Here is a 6,000-nt window from a genome sequence, read left to right as displayed (position 1 = left end):
TATTTTTGTTGCAGTCTTTTGTGAATACTGTACCTTTTGTGACTATAACTAAATTGAGAAGGAGAAAGTGGGTCAGAAGTATAGGCTATTTGATTTTGTTTTATGTCACTAATACTACACACATCCGTGCAATATTTCATTAGGACTTTCATAATGACTCTTATGAGGCGGTTCTTTTAAGTGAATGAAAAACGTGCAACACAACCAGTGTTCAGTTGAACAAATGACCCACATTATCAGTTATTTCTATTAAAATAAATATATGAAATAATAAAAATTCAATAAAACAAATTCAATAAATTAATCAGTTGGAGAAGTTACTGAATTAATCTGATTCACAAATCTATCCTATTGTTTAGTTTTTATTTCATCTTATCTCGAAACAAACCAAGAAATGTTGGGTCTACACTGTATTATAATGAAATATTACGAATTTGAATGAAATATGTCAACATTTTTGTTTAAGTAGGCCTATAGTTAGGCAGTTTATGGTCAATTACTAATTAAAAAATATGTTTAAATGATATGTTAAAACTAGTGTAGGAAATAGAAAATGTAGGCTAAATTATATTATTGAATTTGAATTATCATTTTGCTCCAAATGTTGCACATTTGGTTCGGAAAATGAAAATTCAAATATGAAATACATTGCCATTTTACATGTTGCATTGCCATTTTTCATATTATTTCAAATTGAATATTGCTACCCATAAGCTTCCATATTTCTGGACCATTCATACAGTTTATTACATTGCGTAGAAAGCCTGTAAAGTATTTTCAAAAGTCTGCAAACATTAATAATTGCATTTTTTGTCTGATCTGTTATATCTGTGAATCTGTCCATGATTTTACAGTTTGGCAAAGGATCAGACTGCTGCTGAGTGAGGTAGGCTAAATGTAGTGGGACCAGCATTTCTTTTTCGAAATATTTCTAAAGTAGTAAAAGAATCGTTAATGGGACCGTTAAGGAAAACGTTCAAGATGTTTCGATCCCCCTTTCTACTTATGAACCCCTGTATTTACAGAGCCTGCTCCATCCAACAGCCCAGTCTCCTTGTCGCACTCCGTCGACACCTGAGACGCCAAACATCGCGAGAGTTGGTTGCCTTGGCTGCAGCACACAGTGACGCTGAGGGATGTTTAAGGTTTAGCGGCAGAAAATAACAGATTTTGCCCGAACCGACAATGTAGGGGGAGGATGCACACTTACAAGGTAAGGAAACCTCCTTTCACCATTCTATCGAAGCAAGTCATCTCGGTTCTTCCGACGTGAAAAGAGGGCAGAGAAGACGTTTTGCACTCTGAGTTGGGAAGTTAAGACGTAGCTGCTCTCCCACAGGCATGTGCTGATCTAGTAAACAAACATAGGGATGCATCACTGTCAGAAAAGATGGGTTTAATCATTTACGCAGTACGGCGTATTTCAAATGAGCGTTTTCTTTTTATGCTATGCTTCTCCAGGAGGGTTGTTTTGTTAACACAGGCATAGTGCGAAGGAGAGACACGACATCTCACATGCTGTAATGTGCTGACGAAGCTGTGCACACTGTGCGTTGTGGCGGACACAACGAGCGCATCTAGAAGTTCGCCACGTAGTAGAATAACCACATGGTTGAGCCTCGATCGTGTCGATGCATGCATCAATTCTATCATATATGGCAAATCATGCATGCATTTTCACATTTTATATTTGTTATGCCGATGTAATGCAGCCTACATCATAGGCGAAATTGATATTGTAGCCTTTTTTTTTAGGTGATTTATTTCTGACACCGTCTCGTGCGTTTTGACTTACAAGCACAGAAAGACCATATGCATCTCACCATTTTCAGTGACGTAGCGGTTTCTCATCTTTTCAATACACTTGATTGTCCTCTAGACGCCAATGTCATCTGGTGGTGTTTCAGAGGCTGTGCAGGTGAGAAGCGAGAGACTGAGATGTGTAGGTCATTCAGGTGTGCTAAAAATGATATCTATCTATCTTGGTTCATTTTCATTACTACAGATCCATGTATTCCTGTCACCTACTGTTCAGGGGAAATGGCAACATCATAAAATCATAATTGCATTCATCACAAAATGGCTTAATGAGTTGGATCAATGATGTGCACAAAAATCAGTTTTCAGCATGACATGTTACATAAACACATAAACAAGGGGGCGGTGTCTCTCTTAATACAGGGAAGAGGAGTGATCAAAATAGACACCCCTCCATCCGAAGCTTCCATTTATGTTCTCTCATCACCCCTTTCTTTAGCCATCTCTCTGTGAAAAGTAAATAAGAGCCCTGGCATGCATGCGAAAGAAGGCTACTAATTGTTATGTAAAGTTTAGAAATGAATAAATTAACATACTGATGGTCACACCTCGAGGGCCTACGCTCCCGTGTATTCATCAGCAGACAGAGCTTTCAGTCTGGCTAATTGGTTGGGGGTGTATGGGATTCCTGTAAATTTCACAACATGCTTTTAAGGGCTTATGACAGGAAGGGACAGAAAAGCGCTTGAGGGTAACTTTTATTAAACTTCTCAAGGTAGAGGAACTTTTGAACTGAGTGGGGGACATTCATGTGTAAATGAAAACTCTTTGTCTTCATTTGATATTAGCCAAGGTCTTTTTCTTGTGAGAGCAGTTCTCCTGCTTCATCAAGCCCTAAGTTGAGTCTGGTTGCAGATATGCACTCTCAGCTCACATGCACTCCTCTCTCGGTGATGGTATATATATTCACTCTCCGCAAAGGAGACGCAAATAAGCAGCAGTCCATTAATGCTGAATGGAATTTAACAACAGATTGTCATAGAAATGCATAATGAGAATTCTACTATTTCATGTACTTTTTATATTTTATATACTTATGAAGTGGCAATGATAATTCTTGTCCTTGGATGCACTCAGAATGATGCCGTCATGTTTTTCCTGTTGCTTTCGTCAGCATTGGTCATGATCAACTAATCGCAGTCATTTGTGATTACAGGCTTAGACATTTTATTTAATGAAATTATGAAAATTGCACTTTGAGGGTTTTATGATAGTAAAACTAATATATATTTTTTGAACAGTCTGAAGCCCAGTAAAACTTATCATGGACAGTGAAGATATTTTAATGAGATTGACACTGCTGCTGGCATTCCACATTGCTTTATTGCTTTTCAGTTTGCAAGTCTCACAGCAGTCAGTCAGTATAAATAATCATGCACATTTGGACTGTTATAGCCAGTCAATATTACACGATATCATAACAGAAACAACCTTGCATACATTTTTATAATATCTAAAACAGGTTGGGTAATCGCCAATGAGTTAATCGCATATACAGTTGTGATTTATTAAAGGAACAAAACTCTTATTCAACAAGAATAGTGCAGATTTATTTTTTATTTTGTTGCAGGAAATGCATATGACAGACAGCAGAGTCACTTATTTCACAGTGATACAATACTGTCTATATAACAGCTCTGGTCATTTTCTAGTGGACAGTTGCCCTAAAAACTATTTATACACATCAAGTCACACTTAAAAATACATTTTATTGCATTGATAATAAAATATCAAACTAACAAGTGCAGCCTAACTGTCCAAATGTGTTTTGGGGCCACTGTGTCTTCGTCATTTTAGGAAATGGCCCTGTGTTAGAGCTTCAAACACCCGCTCAATCTTATTCCTACATGACAACGATTCACCTATGCCTATAAACCTTTGACTATATCATACCAGAACATTCAAAGCTATGGTTGGCATTGCCGCTGACCCAGAGAGAACAGTGTAAAACCGCTTCACAAACAGTGTTTTCTACCATACAGTATAGATATTGTGTTACAAATATTCAAATTATCTCAGAAGGGTTAAAAGTTTATAGTTCGGATATAAACACTGATGTTTAATGTAGTGATCAAAATAGAGAAAATCACCTTTTGAAATGAACTTGGCTTCTCAAATAACAATAGTTTTGATTACATTGTTACGCCACTAGGGGGCGACAAGTGACTTAAATGTTTTTGTCATTGAATCATTCACTCAAACCAATTTGTAAAAAAAATGATTAGCCTAATTCAAAATAATTAAATATTTTTAAATGGACTGCAGAAATTAACATTTTGTCAGAACCTCTTGTAAATTACATTTTATTTTATGTAGTTGTCTGCTCAGAATCGTGGGAGAATCGTGATCTCTATTTGAAACAAAATATCGTGATACTCAATTTATCCAGAATCGTGCAGCTCTACTCTAGTTGTTTTCTAGTCTTTGTCCCTATTGCCTTTTTGTTTCTTTTTCTTTATTAATTGTTTGTTGAAATGCTTTTAGAGAGGGAAATGGAGAAAGATGAATGCTTTCAGTGGTCCAGCTGTCTTTCGAGTGCTGCTCACACGCACCTGCCTGTTTCTCATTAAATTCTGTCTGCTGGCCTGTAGCTGATAGTGAGGGCCTCCTCTCACATGTAAGCTGTGTGGCAGTCTGGATCAGTCATTATGTAACAGTCTCTGAAGCCACAAGCCTCTTGGTCTCACTTTACATTTGGTCTTTTAAAAAACTTCAAACTTGCTAAGTTCTTTCTGTAAAAAAGGCATGGAGCAAATTTGAATAGTTAAGCAACACTTGAAGGGTTAGTTTACCCAAAAATGGAAATTATCCATAATTTACTCACCCTCAAGCTATCCTAGGTGTATATAACTTTCTTCTTTCAGCCAAACACAATCGGAGGTATATAAAAAATATTCTGGCTCTTCCCAGCTTTATAATGAGAGAGAATAGTAGCCTACCCTTTTTTGAAGCTCATAAAAAGCGCTTCCTTCCATCATAAAAGTAATCCATACGGCACCAGGGGGTTAATAAAAGCGTCCTGAAGCGAAGCGATTAGTTTTTGTAAGAAAAAATATCCATATTTCTAAACAATAATCACTGGTTTCCAGTAACGGCTGTACGCAAGTCGAGTTCCGCATAAGAGTGAGTGAACTCTGACTTAATGAATTGAACTTATTAATTGTTCAATGGTAAAAAAAAAAATTTCACTTAGGGGTAAAACAAAGTCTGAAACACATGACCAGTGGTACGTACTGTTAGTGAACATCTGACGCTGCCCACGCTGCTGAGAGTGGCTTTTAGATATGTGCTGCGCACTTTCCTTTCAATAACAAAAAAAAAAAAAATGACAGCGAAGAGAAAAGCGTACTTAAGAAAGCATCTGATCATAGCAATGTTGATGTGTTTGCACGAGCTCTGCAATTAGGTACTCCAGTAAAGTCACGTCACGTTTATCTATATAGCACTTTATCTTCAATAGATTTCTTTAAAGCAGCAGCTTTAGAGTATAAAAAAAAAAAGTGTCAGTGGCTCTATTAGCTAGAATTACTACAAAGCATCTCTTCAGTGTGTTCACGTTTTTACTCGCGGCCATAGAGCACACCTTCCTATTATATAAGCATCACGGACAAATGATGGTTCAAAGGTGTTTACATGCCGAATCAAATCTTTCTGGAAAGTTCGCTTTGGCAAGCTGTTTCGATCTCCAAACAAAAAAAATGTTTTGCCTGATTTTGTTCGAAATGACGTCACACCAGTTAAATTTTGCTTGAAGTATATTTAGGCCTTTATGCTCACCAAGGTTGCATTTATTTCTGCATTTATCAAAAATAATGTAAAACAAATAGGCTAATATTGTAAATCTAAGATGTTACTTTTTGGTGGTCAATTTAACGTGTTTTTGCTGAATAAAATAATTACATTTATTTACAAAAAATGTTCTGACAAACTTTTGAACGGTAGTGTATTTAGTCATCGTTATTATTATTATTTAATTTTTTTATTGTATTTTTTATCAAAGTTCCAAGGTCTTTTTAAAGTGTGGTTTCAGTGTAGAAATACTTTTTGCGGCCATAGTGGTATTTACACGTTATTTCTACATGCTGTGTAAAATATATTTGTAAGTTACATACAATGTTTAATACCAATTTGCTGCTATTGTTTTCATGGAAAATCATTTAGTAGACATTACTACCGAAAAGT

This window comes from Scardinius erythrophthalmus (assembly GCF_964197995.2).
Source record: "Scardinius erythrophthalmus genome assembly, chromosome: 21".
NCBI lineage: Eukaryota > Metazoa > Chordata > Actinopteri > Cypriniformes > Leuciscidae > Scardinius > Scardinius erythrophthalmus.
The sequence above is the reverse complement of the archived record's forward strand: the minus strand, read 5'-3'. Positions refer to the sequence as shown.